This window comes from Trichomycterus rosablanca, chromosome 10 (assembly GCF_030014385.1).
Source record: "Trichomycterus rosablanca isolate fTriRos1 chromosome 10, fTriRos1.hap1, whole genome shotgun sequence".
NCBI classification, from domain to species: domain Eukaryota; kingdom Metazoa; phylum Chordata; class Actinopteri; order Siluriformes; family Trichomycteridae; genus Trichomycterus; species Trichomycterus rosablanca.
Window position 1 is genome coordinate 7,200,604 of NC_085997.1, and position 15,913 is coordinate 7,216,516.

Below are 15,913 nucleotides of genomic sequence, written 5' to 3' on the forward strand. Positions count from 1 at the left end.
ATGAGGAAGAATTTCAAAGATATTCCTTTGCAATACTTTATCATTTGGCTGCCAACTTGTGTGTACAGATGACACTCAATTGAATCCCAGAACATGCTAGTGTGAATGCATGGAAAACAAATTTTAATTTTCTTTCAACAATATGATACAGACTGACCAACACTATTAAGCCAAATCAGCATTAAAAATAGACTTTACTTTTAACAGCCTTCTACAATGCTGGGGCTTCTTAAAACGGAATATATTCTTTTAAATAGAAGTGTTATTTAACTGCTATTAAATTGTTTTCCAACAAAATCCGCCCAATTAGGCGGATAACCGCCCAATCTGGCAACACTGGAACGCGCAGAGCAAGCTGGCGCCTTTACTCGTAGCGCGCCACAAATACTACTAAATAGTAATAGTAGTAGTATTAGTACTAAGTAGTACTACATCTGTAATTGTGTTGGTGGTTGACATTTATGTCGAGTGTATTACTGCACTGTTTTGGTGGAGAACTACTTTTTTGAGGTGCGCTGTTGAATTGGGGGGGGCCGGAGGGGTGGCCGAAGATTCATTTATGGTGGCCATGGCCACCACTGGCCACCCCCTGGCTCCGCCCCTGGTTATATTCCTCTTGACATGGGATTTCTGGTACAGATAAAGTTTATATATATATATATATATATATATATATATATATATATATATATATATATATATATATATATATATATATATATACAACAGTTAGTTCCGACCGTACAATCTGATTGGTTGAGAAGCCTTCTAACCGTGCTGATATTCGTGACAACAGCACGGGCTTTTCACACCACAACGGTATTACTCCGCTGACGCGTTGCCAGTAACGACAAGCTGCATGCACACTGTTGTGATATGCCTTTAAGACGTTAAAGGGTTAACACAGAATACGGAGTTATGCTTGATGCCGTATACGCATGCGTGGGTTCAGTTTAAGGATGCAATAAAACAAAGCTCTACTGAACAGTTTATCTCCTGTATTTCTTTCCAATAATACTTCACACACAAACGTGCACGCAGGCGACACAGCTCCCGATCACGTTTTAAATCCGTAATCTGATATACAATCTATCGCACTGTATAGGGAACATAACCAGTTGTCTAATTCACTATCTAGTGCACTGTGTAGCGAACATAAATCCGTGATTTGATACACATTCTAGCGCACTATGTAGGGAACTTTAATGCTTCTAAGAGCTCTGTTATCACCCGTATATCCTCTGGTGTGTGCAAGATGTTTTTTATTTCTTTTTTTCCCTTCGGTGGTTCTTACCTTTTTCTTGTTGTTGTTCTTACCTCCCTGAAATGAGTTTTTGCAACTTGGAATGTCTGCTTTGTAGTGTTAAACTTTATATTCGTTGTGGAACTACTTTTTGGCGGAAGGTATTGTCAATATTAAAGCATATTTATTATTAAATTTAGGGCTTCTTTGATTTATTTTCTTTATTTATTTTGTTAAAACTGTTGTATAAAAGCAATAGAACACTTGAGGTCGTGTGTTATCACGAATAACATCACGGCTGTGATGGTCTACGGCACTCGCCTTCGGCTCGTGCCTGCGACCGAATCACAGCCGTGATGTTATTCGTGATAACACACTCCCTCGTGTTCTATTGCTTAAATATATATATATATTTAAAGACAGGTTTTTTGAGTAATTGTTTTCTAAATGTTTTTTAGACCTACTGTCCCCAATCACCCTACCTTTAATAAGGATGTAATACTGTTACCTGATTCCACATGGGACAGTGTTTGCAAACACCAAAGAAAAAGGAAGCTTCATGAAAATGGCTTTATTTTAAGTGCCTTTGAAATAAGAAAAATGTGGGACTGCAGGACAGTCATTGCAGAAATAAGAGAAGCATTTAAGGACAGAATTCCTGAGGATGTAAGGTATAATAATATGTTGTCTAAATGTTAAGACATCGCACATTACAGTTCATGGGTTGATTTGCTATAGACTGGTTTTGAAAATAAATGTAATTTTTGTTGTTTGTTATTTTTCAGTATTGAACTTTTAATGGCCTGCGGAAATAAGTTGGTTTCCCCAAAGTTACGTGAGGGCCAGGAACTAAATGGCTTTATAATTCATAAGATTTTTAAATCAAAAGCAGTGTACATTAGGCCATCAAGCAATCTTCTATTTACGGTAAGTTATTTAAAACATAATGTAAGCAGTATGTTAATGTTGCAATTGCAGCATATAGTTTTCATGGTTTGGCAGTGGGCTGAATCCCAACACTTTCTAAATGTGTTTGTTTGTTTTTAGTTTGACACAGATTCAGAGGACAGTTCGACAGACACTACAGCGTCTAGTCACACTAGTCATTGTATGATAACAAGGGCTAGGGGAAACTTAAACCCACTCCAAACATCTACACAGCAGAGCTCTAATGATTCCTTTACTAGAACACCCACAGCTAACCAGCCCTCTCCAACACAGCAAGCGACCAGTGATATCACAACCAGAGCTAACCAGCCTTCTCCAGTCCAGCAAGTGACCATTGATATCACAACCAGCGCTAACCAGCCTTCTCCAGTCCAGCAAGTGACCAGTGTCATTGACTTAAACAGTGTTGCCACAGTAAACCAGACTCCATCAGTCAGCAATGACAACTATGCTGCCTACCTTTCAATTATGGGTTCCATCTCAGAACTTTCTTCAGATGATGAGGAATTTAACCAGGCTATAGTGGCCAGTCTTGAGAGTCATGCGTAAGTGACTGGTCAATACACTCTTGTTTAATTAGTTCAGTAATATACATAGACACAAAGTTAATAGCACATGAACTGTTATAATCTTTGTTGTCTTTATTGAACACAGTCATTAAACATTCACAGTGCTGGTGGAAAAGCAAGTAAAGCCTTGTATTTAATAACTGGTCAAACCTCCTTCGGCAGCAATAACCTCAATCAGGCTCTTAAATGAACTATGGACCAGACTTGGGTCTAGTTTCCCAAAAACATTGTAAACATCTTAAAGCTTTTTAACAGCTTAAAGTTTGTATTGGCTCATTGACATACAGTGGAGCCAAGTTCATAGTGGCCTTAAGATGCTTTGGGAAAACAAGGTATTGCACAGTATTCAGATGAAATTATGGATCATGCTTCCTAACAGAATATCTTCAGCTCAGGAGAGTTAAGTTCTTGAGTAAAGGTTTGTGTTTTGAATGGGCCACTAAGAAGGTGGATTTTCAAGTAGCTGTAAATCATAATTTTCCATCCACCTTGCTCCACTTTTAGGATGATTATTTCATGTTGGAATGCAGCACAAGTTTTACACCATACATAGTGCAGCATGTCCACACAACCTTAGTTTGATCAGTCCACAAAGCTTTTCCCAGTACTATTGTGGAGTGTCCCTGTTCTGATTTGCAAATGTTAAGTACTCTGTGAAATTATTTGTTTTTGGGAGGGGGCACAGTAAACTTAAAAAAAGTGTTAACTAGCTCCAGTGGTCTCTTTTATCCTATATATATATAGTAATTGAGTATTCTGACATGGCTTTGGGGTCATCCTAGCTGGGCACCCACTTCAATAGACACTAAACAGATACTTCAGATCCCTTTCCAGCTATGTGCAAATCAGCAATCATTGACTTGATCATAAGTCTTCTAAGATTTATATTATAAGTTTGTTAGGTTTGGTTAACATCAGCAGAAGGTCGACTGTAAATAGCAAACTCAACAAGTTTTGAGTAAACATACTTGTAACCCACACCTCAAATTTTGTTTAATTGACTGAAGTCAAGGTTAGCTAACTCATGACTTAAATTAGCTTTTGTTTATTAGCAGAGGGTTTATTTAGCAGAAGGTTCGCCATCTCTGTGAATATATGATTAGTAGCTGTTTAATGAAGACACCAAAGATTATAATGGATTGTGTGTCACTAGTGTGTTATAAGCACATTGTCTGTACTTCTGAATTTGATTATGAAATCACATTTTATGAACAATTAATACTGAAAACCAGATCATTTCAAGATGTTCACTGACTTTTTCTTGCCATTGCAATGTAAACAGGGTAAGCATAGCTGAAATGTAATGTATAATTTTGCCTATGGATAGGAAATTCAGCCAGGACTGCTCACATGGTCCCACCATATTTATGTAAAGTTTATAACAGGAGTTGTGTACAATGGGTGAGAAACGAATAGTATGTATCAATAATATTGGGTTTACTAATACAGTGGGCTGTTGTGTTGTGGGTTGAAATTTTCAGTGTTGCATAATTTTCTTTGTGTTGGATCATACTCTATTCAATTATACATATAAACACTGGGGAAGAAGAAAGTGTATGGTTTAGACATAGTCAGCAGTAAGGAGGCTTATCTGGCATTGTTGTGTGAGAATAATACATTGCACAGAAAGTATGATCTCATCCCGATTCTAATACCTAGGTTAACATCTTTTCTTTTAACAGGGCATCTGAACACCGAAACACTAAATCAGCACAGGAGGTGCTCCTGAGTCTTGCATCTCAAATTGATAGTAACCAAAGGTGTAGGTTCAACATTAATAGATCTTCAGTACTGGATGGTGCCCTACGGGGCTTCAAACGACTGTCCTATAATCCTATGTATCAGATGTGCATCAAGTTTTCAGATGACTCGGGAATGGATGAAGAGGCTGTGGACCTTGGTGGCCCTAGAAGAGAGTTTTTACGCTTGCTTATGGAAGCCCTAATACTGTCACCGATGTTTGAAGGAAGAAATGGCAAGTTGAACCTGGCTTTGGACAGTTCAGGTATATGCTTTATTTGTTGTTCCAGTTATATATATTTTTTTATATATACTTTCTGCCCTAGTTTTGTCGTTTGTTTTGTGCTTTCATATGATTCTGTATTTTGTCTTCTCTGCCATGCTTGCTTTAGCTTTAAGAGAGGATAGATATTTTTTTGCTGGTCGGGCAATTGCTGTAAGTCTTGTCCATGGCGGTCCTCCACCAGGATTCATATCACCAACACTGTATTCTCATCTAGTTGGTGACAATTCCTTTGTAAAACCTGTCTTGGAGGACATTGCTGATACAGACCTCTATCAGAAGGTTAAACAGGTAATATTGTTACATTGTTAATACACACTTAGGTGCCAATTGTTAGGTCTATCCTGCTAAGCAGCAAAACATCGTTAAATAGGAACCTGCAGATTCATCATGTATACTGTTTGCATTCTTGGTTATTTAACTGTGCTTTAGTTTATTGTTTTTCTCTTTTTGTTGTTGTTTCTAGTTGTCTGAATGTATCTCATTTGATGACCTGATATACGCCACAGAACCACTGCAGGACTACCTGGCAAATGCTGGATGTCTTAGGCCACTAAAATGCATTGAAGACAGAGATCTACTAGTTGAAGATATTCTCATGTTTCAGGTGGTGCACAGAGTCTGTGGGGCTTTTGAAAGGTTTGTGTATATATTATGTGATATGATATGATACGATGTTATATTAATTTTATACCATAAAAAAAGCTGTTTGCACATAAAAAAATAAAAATAAAAAAAAAAAAAATAAAATAAAAAAAAAATATATATATATATATATATATATATATATATATATATATATATATTTATATAAAATATATTTTAGGGATGGGGTTGGGGTAATGTTCAGGTTTTATTTAGAATTTTTTATTTAGAATTTTTATTTAGAATTTTATTTAGAATTAATTTAACACATTGTAAAAAAAAAAGTAGGAAGTTTGTAAGAATTACACACACCTTTCTTTATTTTGTCTTTCCAGTAAAAATAATGTAACATAATGTAATGGCGAAGTCAGAAAATTTTCATAGGTGTGGCCAGACTGAGACCATTGCTCACACAGGGGTGGCACAGAAACTGAGACCTTTTTTTTATGTGGTCACTCATTTATTTACCTATACAGGCAGTGAGTGCCATGTAGAATTACATCACGAAGACCCGCATACTAATAATAAGCTTTTTTTCTCTTTCTTTTTTCCCTGTCTAGATAGATAGATAGATAGATAGATAGATAGATAGATAGATAGATAGATAGATAGATAGATACCTTAACATTGTGAGAGAATTTCAAAGATATTTCTTTGCAATACTTTCTCATTTGGCTGCCAGCTTGTGTGTAATGATGACACTCAATTGAACCCCAGAACATGCCAGTGTGAATGAATGGAGAATGGAGAGAATTTCTTTCAAAAATGATACAGACTGACCAACACTATTAATCCAAATCAGCATTAAAAATTGACTTTTAATAGCCTTCTACAATGCTGAAGCTTTTTTAAAACGGACTATTTTATTTTAAATAGAAGTGTTATTTAACTGATATTAAATTGTTTGCCGGATAACCGCCCAACTTGGCAACACTGGAACGCGCAGAGCCCGGTGGGCCTTTACTCGTAGCGTGCCACAAATACTACTAAGTACAGTAAATAGTAGTACTACAGCTGTGTTGGTGGTGGACATTCATGTTGAGAGTATTCCTGCACTGTTTGGTGGAGGTGCGCTGTGTGAACCTGCGTGGAGAAATACTTCCGCAAAAAAGTCGCAGCGGTGGTTGGGTTGCCAAATATTAATTTATGGTGGACATGAAGTTTTTGGAACGAGCACCTCCACCGCAGAGCCCAAATGACCCACGTAACGAACGTACGCCATTTGCGTAGCTGCGTGACGTCATTACGTAAAGTACGCAGAATATCGCTTTTATTACGATATGGCACTTTTTGTATCGTTTTAAAACTTATACCGGTATTATCGTGAACGACACGATATAGCACACCCCTTATATATATATACTTTTTACAATTGAGACGTTTTACATACAAAAAAACTAAATCCACAACACAATTAACAGAATGCAGCTGAAATGATTTCTAGCTTGCACATATGGGACTGAACTGGATTTGGTTTGCGAGTCTGAACAGATTTATTTTAGATTATCACATACTTTAAACCAGGGGTTTTCAACCTTTTTGGACATGCGGCCCCCTTTCTGTGCTGAACGCGACTCCCTTGATAAACCGGCGCTGAGCCATGGCTTACGCGGTCGCGGGTGCTGACTCGGCCACACACGGCGCTCAGTCGCAACTCGTGTGGCTCGCCCCCCTCCCCTTGGTGTGCGCGCGCTCGGCTTCATCTGATATGTATCCCGCTGTAGTTAGCCTTTGTTGTGGAAGTGCAAAAACTGATCTCGTAAAGCAACGCCCCGCGCAGTCAGGTACTCGCGCCCCCCCTGACAAGTACTCGCCCCACAGGTTGAAAACCCCTGCTTTAAACAAATTCAAGTTTTGCCATCCTAACTTCTGCTGGCATCTTGGAGCTTTTCTAGCTTTTATTTTGCATTGGTTGTCATCACATGGTACTCGCTTGTCCAAGGATATGATTGTCACACACATTTTTGTCTTATGTGTCTCATTTTTATAGATTTAGAGAGGGACTGAAGACACTTGGTGTTTTGGATGCAATCAGAATGTATCCAGACAGCTTTAGACCCTTAATCTGTCATGAACCATCCCCACTTACTGCTGACTTAGTGGATCAGTTTTTCCACATCCGGTTGTCTGCAGTGGGCAGCAACAAGAGAAGGGCAGAGGAATGTGTTGTTGCATTTTGGAGGGATTACCTCCAGGATGTTGAAGGTAAATATTGCTGCTTAATATAGCATTTTCTCTTATGATTTGTCTTGTTTATAAAGTGTACAAAGACTGGGGTAGGAGAATGAAAAGGATAACCTTTGCTATAGTGGCACTGTCTGGCCATTTTGTCAGCTTGTTGTTATTTTTTTATTATATATAATATAATAAAAAATATATTGAGGGGCTTCTCCCCTCAACCATCAATTGATTTTCTGCATGATCAATCTGTCAGCCACAGACGCTGTTTGCCTATGGCAAACACCTGTATCAACTGCCTTAAGTTGCCACTGCTTGACACATATGAGGATTTCAAAGAGAGTTTGGACTTTGCATTTAGTAACACACAAGGTTTTGGTAGAGAATAATATGGGAAATTTATTTTGTGCCCTGTGGATGTTTCTGTTAGACTTGGTTATTATTAACATGTAAGCTTTATTATTTTGAAAGATTAACTATTTACATAAAATTGTATACATCAGTCTTTACAATGTATTCATAGGCATTCATGTTTATATGAGCAATCTGTTATTCTGTAAGTTTCCTTGATCATCTAACTAAAACTGAAAATACATTGTCAGACCAAATAAAAGGCAGCTTTGTTACTGTTCACTGTTTAGAAAATTAACCAGGCCTAAAAACAGTTGTATGCCATGGTTACCATCATCAGTCAGTGGGTCTACTGTTTCTTGAATTCTGTTCATAGTGGTTTGATTTACAATAAAGTCATTTAGTGGAACAACAACATTATTTTCAGTGTCTAATTGTAAAGGGGTGTCCTCATGGTTTTCGATGGTATCATTTCCTGCAAAAATGTCTTGAATTGCACCAGCTCCGGCACTGTTAAGAACCCCTCTTTGCCAAAGTTGAAGAGGTGTTTGTCCTCCCTGTGTAGATAATCCATTGTTGTACCACTGATTTCGGAATTCTGTAGCTGCCCTCTGAACTCTTGGCAAGTAAACATAGTGTAGACAAAACAGATGAAGTTCATCTGTAGAATCCAGTATGCCCTCATTTTCCATAAAGGTGAAAAGGTTACTGAAGTGGAATGAGACAACTCTATTTAGCTCTGCCCACAGTCGTTCTATCCTCTGATTGTGGACACTGCGCCCGGTAATGACGCTGTTTCTGTTTAGCCCCCTTCTCTCTAGCATATACCGTGCAACCCCTGTGTTCTCCATGCCATGATCACAGCGTACTCTTAAAGGAAGGCCAAAGCTCTGTACACCAGTACAAAACAGTTCCAGTACATTGGATGCCCTGTTGTTATTTAGGCACTGTAAGTATATGATTGTCCGACTAAAGCCATCAATGCATCCATGAAAGACCATTCTCCACCTCACCAGTTTATGGTTACCATCTATATGCCTGTAAAGAAATAAATTGGCAATAATAACAACTGCATTTATCCCTATGATTGGTAATTTGTCCAAGGTGTAAAAAAATAATTATATTATTTATAATACAATTATTATATATGTTAAATAATATAACTAAAATAGACCTTATATTGTTACATTGAATTTTAGTGACATTTTTCTATCATGCATGGTTTTTAAATAACACTGTACCCTCCTCCTGGGCAAAAAAATATGCCAGATCCAAATTTGTAAGATATTAAGCTTTAGCTGGTCCTAACGACAAATGGTCAGACAACAAATGAGCTGTTTGTCACTATTTGTTGATATATTGAACTGTTGCAGGGAAACGCTGGAAACAGGGAAATTCACATACACAGTATTCCTATATGCAACAGTAAAATAATCAAAATATTTAAAAGTTTAATAAACTGACACATCTGGGTGTTTAAAATTGTCCAGAATCTGATGCAGTGACAGCAATTGCAAGTGACATATTGTTTGCTGTTGAAACCATTAAAAGCTTAATATTTTTGCAGTTTTGTGACTGTATAATATGTTCTGAAATGAAACACTAATGACTAATTTTACATTAGGTACTTCTAAGTATAATTTTAAGTTAAAAAACAATTTAATACAAATGACTTAATTTCTACACTGTGGTATTTGTACTTCTACTAAAATAAACTTCTGAGTACTTCCACCACTACTGGATACACATTATATCAGACAATATAGACTACTTTATTACTAGGGTGTGTATTTCATACATCAATCTTTTCAATACTATTACAAATTACTCACCATAATTGATTGGGGGTTTGAACATTGTAAATTCTTCTGCGAATTGCACGCCGGTGACGGAAAGCCCGTCCAATTGGGTCAAGCAGTTGCAGGCAACGTCTCACACGCCAACGTTGTATTCTGATGTTGCGAGACCGTAGTCCTCCTAGCACGTACCTTTCTCCTGCATTTGGGGTAGTTTGAAGGATCCTACTAACAATGTCTGCCAGAGCAGCATCAGACATTGCTATATAGGTCAGTTGACCAATTTGAAGTTGCTGTCTGTGCCTGTATAATGTCCTCCTGCTGATTCCAAAGCATACAGCTATTCTTTGCCAACTCATTCCAAGAGACAAACAGTAGGTAATTTGTTCAACAAGAACATTGTACTGAGGGCGACCAGGATGACCAGTTCTGATTGTTGGAGGTACACTTGGAGTAAATGTATCCCTATGTCTCATTTCCACCGATCTTGAGTTTTCAAATGCATTTATTAGGGAACAAAAACATGAATAAAGTGCCTCCAGTGCACCCAAACTTCTTTGACCATTACCCCCTTCTAACTGCTGACGAATTAAAAGAAAATAAGAAATTGTCCGTGTGTATCCATGAAGCTCACAAAATAATCTTTCCAATATCGTACTGTCATGTCCCATGCTGTCAGATTCCCTTGCAATGTTTTGAATGCATCTCATTGTATTAGTAAAAAAAATAGTAATGTCCTCCTCATTTCCATTTACTTCCACAAACAAAAAGTGACCTTGTAAAAGAAGGTAAATAAGTAGAAATGCCATGGCTTTCTAGGAAAGCGGTAAAGTAATTGTTAAAAGCCTGATTTAAATGTTTTTTGTAGCTACAATTCATCTACCAGTGCTCTGAGTGCAGGCTCTGTTTTTAAGTCTGTAAGCCAATCAGGGGATGGGAATGTAAACTGTCTTCCTGTTTGATCAAACTAACTTCCTTTTTACATGTATATTTCACACTATCAAACTTTCCCTCTCACACACACTATCATTCTCTCTCACACACACCATCATACTCTCACACACACACCATCATACTCTCTCACACACACCATCATACTCTCACACACACACCATCATACTCTCTCACACACACCATCATACTCTCTCACACACACCATCATACTCTCTCACACACCATCAAGGTGTTAAAAGGAGGCCAGGAAGGAGGACAGGAAGTCAGATTGGCTTACAGCTGTAAGAACAGAGCCTGCACATAAATTGGTCTACAAAAAACATTTAAATCTGGCAGCAGACCTTTTAACAATGACTTTACACTTTTGTTGAGCTTTGTTGAACTAGCCATGATATTTCTACTTTCTACCTTTTTTACAAGGTCACTTTGGTTTGTGGAAATAAATGGTAATGAGGAGGACATGTTTTACTATTTTTGTCCATGACAATGAGATGCATTTAGAACATTGAAAGGAAAACTGACAGCATGGGACATACCAGCATGATTCTGGAAATATTATTTTGTGAGCTTAATGGATAAACACTGACAACTTTTTACTTTCTTTTAATTAGCCCCCAGTTAGAAGGAGGTGACAGTCAATGAAGTTTGGGTGCACTGGAGGCACATTATGCATGTTTTTGTTCCCTAAAAAATGTATAGGAAAACTCAAGATCAGTAGAAATTAGACATAGGGATATATTTTCTCCAAGAGTACCTCCAACAATCAGAACTGGTCATCCTACATAAACAAATTACCTTCGGTTTGTCTCTTGAAATTCGTTGCTAAAGAATAGCTGTATGCTTTGGAATCATCAGGAGGAAATTATACAGGCACAAATAGCAACTTCAAATTGGTTAACTGACGTGTGTGTGTGTGTGTGAGAGAGAGCATACAGCAATGTCTGCGACTTTGGCTGACATTGTTAATAAGATTCTTCAAATCACCCCAAATGCAGATGAAAGGTACGTGCTAGGAGGACAACAGTCTTGCAACATCAGAAAACAGCGCTGGCATGCGCTGCAGGTGCTGGACCCAAATGGACATGCCTTCCATCACGGGTGTGCAACTGGCCAAAGAATTTACAATGTTCAAATTCCAAATTAGTTATGGTTATTAGAGTTATTTGTGATAGTAATTAAAACGTCATAATGTATTTCTGATAAATGAAACAATGCAGTAATGTAAAAAAAAACAAAAAACAAAAAAAACGAGGACACCCCATATAATATTTAGATATTTATTATCAAGTTATGGACAGGTCAGGAAATCACTATTATACTGGTTAACAAAGATCTTGTCCCAAGCAAACAAATGTTTCTTATTTATTGTTGCATGCAGAAACCAAATATTTCAGAACAGTCTCAACAGCAAATAATTTGTCACTCAGGTGGATTAAGGTATCCTTAGCCCTTGTAGTCATACAATGACTGGTGTGGTACTTCTGTGGTCACTAGATGCTGTTGTCGTGTCAACCTCCACACCACTGTCCTCTAAATCTGTGGTGACAAACTAAAAACAAACAAAACAAACACACACACAATGCATTTAGAAAATGTTGGGGGTTAGCCTATTGCCAAACCATGAAATCTAAATGCTACAAATTACTTATTATTATTAATAATATGCAATATAAACATACTGCTTACATTATTTTTAAATAACTTACCGTAAATGTGTCATTGTCTAATGTACACTGCCTTTGATGTAAATGTATTGTCAATCATGAAGCCATTTAGTTTCTGGCCCTCGTGCAACTTTGGTGAAACCAGTTTGTTTCCTCATGCCATCAAAAGTTCAATACTGAAATCACAAAAATTGAATTTAGTTTCAAAACCAGTCTATAGCAATTCACCCAATCAAATATTTAGAGAACAGTTACTCAAGAGAGCTTGGTCTCAATCTATAATGAATTACATTTTCTGTAATAAAAGAAATATAACAAACTTTAATAGTACAAGTGACTAAGTTAGAATGAGCACTGAGACAGATTTTGAAATGTTAGACTGTAAGTCTGTAGCTTTCCATGTGCAGCAGCTTGTTTATGATTGTGTATATAAAATGAATCTATATTTTATTTTACTTATTAAGACCTACATAGGGAAGAGTCCAAAAGTTCCATGTAATTCGACTCGAATGTAGTGACACATTAATGTGGAGCAACTATAGCCATTAAAACGATAAAGTAATTTTATTTATTGTTCTTTAAGAAAGCTTCCAAAACAAAGTTTCTTATAAATGTGCTTTATGAGAACTCACTTACTTAGTTTGGCATTACTAGAACGTTTAAAACGTGTAATTTGCAGACGGTCCCTTACAAAGACGAATATTTATAAAATATCCCAATCTAAACCTGAATCTATCAGAAGCTAAATGAGTTTAATCATGTTTAGTGAACTTACCTGTTCCCTGACTCTGGAGCCGCTGCTCTCTGTGGTTGAGGCTGATATGGAGGTCAGCACCTGGCTGATGGTTCGGATATAAAGCTTCACCGCATCTCTTCCTCCGCGGCCGCGTTTAGACTCCTGTCGGGCTGTCGGGTTTAAATCCACATTTCTGACATGGATGTGGCAGCGGTGGAAAAGTTTAAAATGTTAACAGGCCGAAGCTCCATTGATTCTCTCTCGGTCCACTATCCTCTCCTATCAGTAATAATGAGGAAGGCGGGACATGTCTGTGAAATCCCGCGTCTTCTATTAACCAATCAGGTACTGAGAATTTAACATTACTTCCGTTTCAATCAAACTCGTTTCCGTATCAATCAAACTCTCTCACACATACAATCAAACTCTCTCACACATACAACTATTCTTATTCACATGCACTATCATTCTGTCTTACATTCACTATCATTCTGTTCCATAAACATGATTATTTGCATTCACATACACTATTTATTACGCTTACATATAATAATATTCTCTTACACATACAGTAGATCTTTGTTTTACATACAGTGTTAACGTCCCTTACACAGACTACCAAACTTACATACATATACTACTATTCTCTTTTACACAGATTATCATGAAAGCACATAATGCATGTTTAAGTAGCTATAGTTATATGTGCAAGAGAAAATAGTGCTGTGTGTATGAGAGTATAATAGTAAATAAAAGAAAGTGTGATTATAGTTGTAAGAGGGTATAGTAGTATATGTGACAGAGTATAGTAAACCATGTATGAGAGTATGATGGTGTGTGTGTGTGAGAGTATGATGGTGTGTGTGAGAGAGTATGATGGTGTGTGTGAGAGAGTATGATGGTGTGTGTATGATGGTGTGTGTGTGAGAGTATGATGGTGTGTGTGTGAGAGTATGATGGTGTGTGTGAGAGAGTATGATGGTGTGTGTGTGAGAGAGTATGATGGTGTGTGTGTGTGAGAGTATGATGGTGTGTGTGTGAGAGTATGATGGTGTGTGTGTGAGAGTATGATGGTGTGTGTATGATGGTGTGTGTGAGAGAGTATGATGGTGTGTGTATGATGGTGTGTGTGTGAGAGTATGATGGTGTGTGTGTGAGAGTATGATGGTGTGTGTGTGAGAGTATGATGGTGTGTGTGAGAGTATGATGGTGTGTGTGAGAGAGTATGATGGTGTGTGTGAGAGAGTATGATGGTGTGTGTGAGAGAGTATGATGGTGTGTGTGAGAGAGTATGATGGTGTGTGTGTGAGAGTATGATGGTGTGTGTGTGAGAGTATGATGGTGTGTGTGAGAGAGTATGATGGTGTGTGTGAGAGAGTATGATGGTGTGTGTGTGAGAGAGTATGATGGTGTGTGTGTGAGAGTATGATGGTGTGTGTGAGAGAGTATGATGGTGTGTGTGTGAGAGTATGATGGTGTGTGTGAGAGAGTATGATGGTGTGTGTGTGAGAGTATGATGGTGTGTGTGTGAGAGTATGATGGTGTGTGTGAGAGAGTATGATGGTGTGTGTGTGAGAGTATGATGGTGTGTGTGAGAGAGTATGATGGTGTGTGTGTGAGAGTATGATGGTGTGTGTGTGAGAGTATGATGGTGTGTGTGAGAGAGTATGATGGTGTGTGTGTGAGAGTATGATGGTGTGTGTGTGAGAAATCAACTTAGAATTATGGCCTACACGGCCTCTCATAGTTTTTTGTGTTTTTGCTAGAACTGTTTCTACTTGAAGAACTCTTTAGTATAATTTAAGGTTCTTTGCTAACTCAATTAGATTTTTATGGATTTTTTTTTCTTGCCACATATAAATGCACATAACATATAAGCACTGGAAAACAATCGTGCAATTGATACAGGAAAAAAAGGAAAAAGGTGAAAGAAAGGAATCTGTTTGTAATCTACCTGCAAAAATTCTCCTCCTGAGATGTTTTTTTTTGTGTGTGTAAGCAGCAACATACTTCACCTAAAACTTGATATAATCGCCTTCAAGAGAGCCGAAACAGAAATAAAAACATTTTATATTAATTGAAGTTCTACAGGACAACATATGTTAAAGTTTGTAATTTAAGTCACATTCTTGTGAGGATTAAAGCAGGTTGCAGAGCCCGGATAGGTCAGTCAGTAGAGCATCAGACATTTAATCTGAGGGTCCAGGGTTCAAGTCCCTGTTCGAGTGAGTTGCTTCCTATTGCATTAGGTAAGCGGTAATTTCCAGCATTTAACCAGCCACAGCGAAGAACTGTTGGAGTAGCGACTAATCTTAACCCATCAGATACACGACCATTCTTTTGTTACAGTAAGCTTGCAAGCAGAGCAACAAGACGGTCAGTATTTAAGGGCTTCCTTTCTTACAACATTTCTTCTGCTAAACCATCATGCTGTATGCTTAATTTAAGACTCCGTGGTGCATCGGTGTGTTTGAGCTTGTTTAAAAGCTCATTGGCTTTAGAACGTATGCTGTTTTCACAGTGTCTGCATTCCATTTTAGATATAAACACAGTTATTGGGTGAGTAAAATTTTTTTTTTTTATTATGTTTCCTATTATATCATAGTTGCATGTAGTCAGAGTGATGCTAGAGATAACAGCAACGATACAAAGGTACACCAAGTTAAGGTTTGTGTGCACAGTTACATAAAAAAAAAAGTTAAGAAAGGTTGTGGGTCAAAAAGGGCATGTGCCACACTTGGGATAGTGATTGAGTATACGTTGCATTGGGTGGGTAAACATGGAGCCGGCGTTGAAAAGCATGAGT

At 37.7% G+C, this 15,913-nt stretch overlaps 1 long non-coding RNA gene across 1 annotated transcript; it reads left to right on the forward strand.

Annotated features, from left to right (window-relative positions):
- The first annotated feature begins 5,004 nt into the window (after positions 1-5,004).
- LOC134321783 (uncharacterized) lies at positions 5,005-7,745 on the forward strand. The gene is made up of 3 exons (XR_010013918.1): positions 5,005-5,074; positions 5,250-5,422; positions 7,419-7,745. It is a non-coding gene; the product is annotated as an uncharacterized LOC134321783 (long non-coding RNA).
- Positions 7,746-15,913: the final 8,168 nt, after the last annotated feature.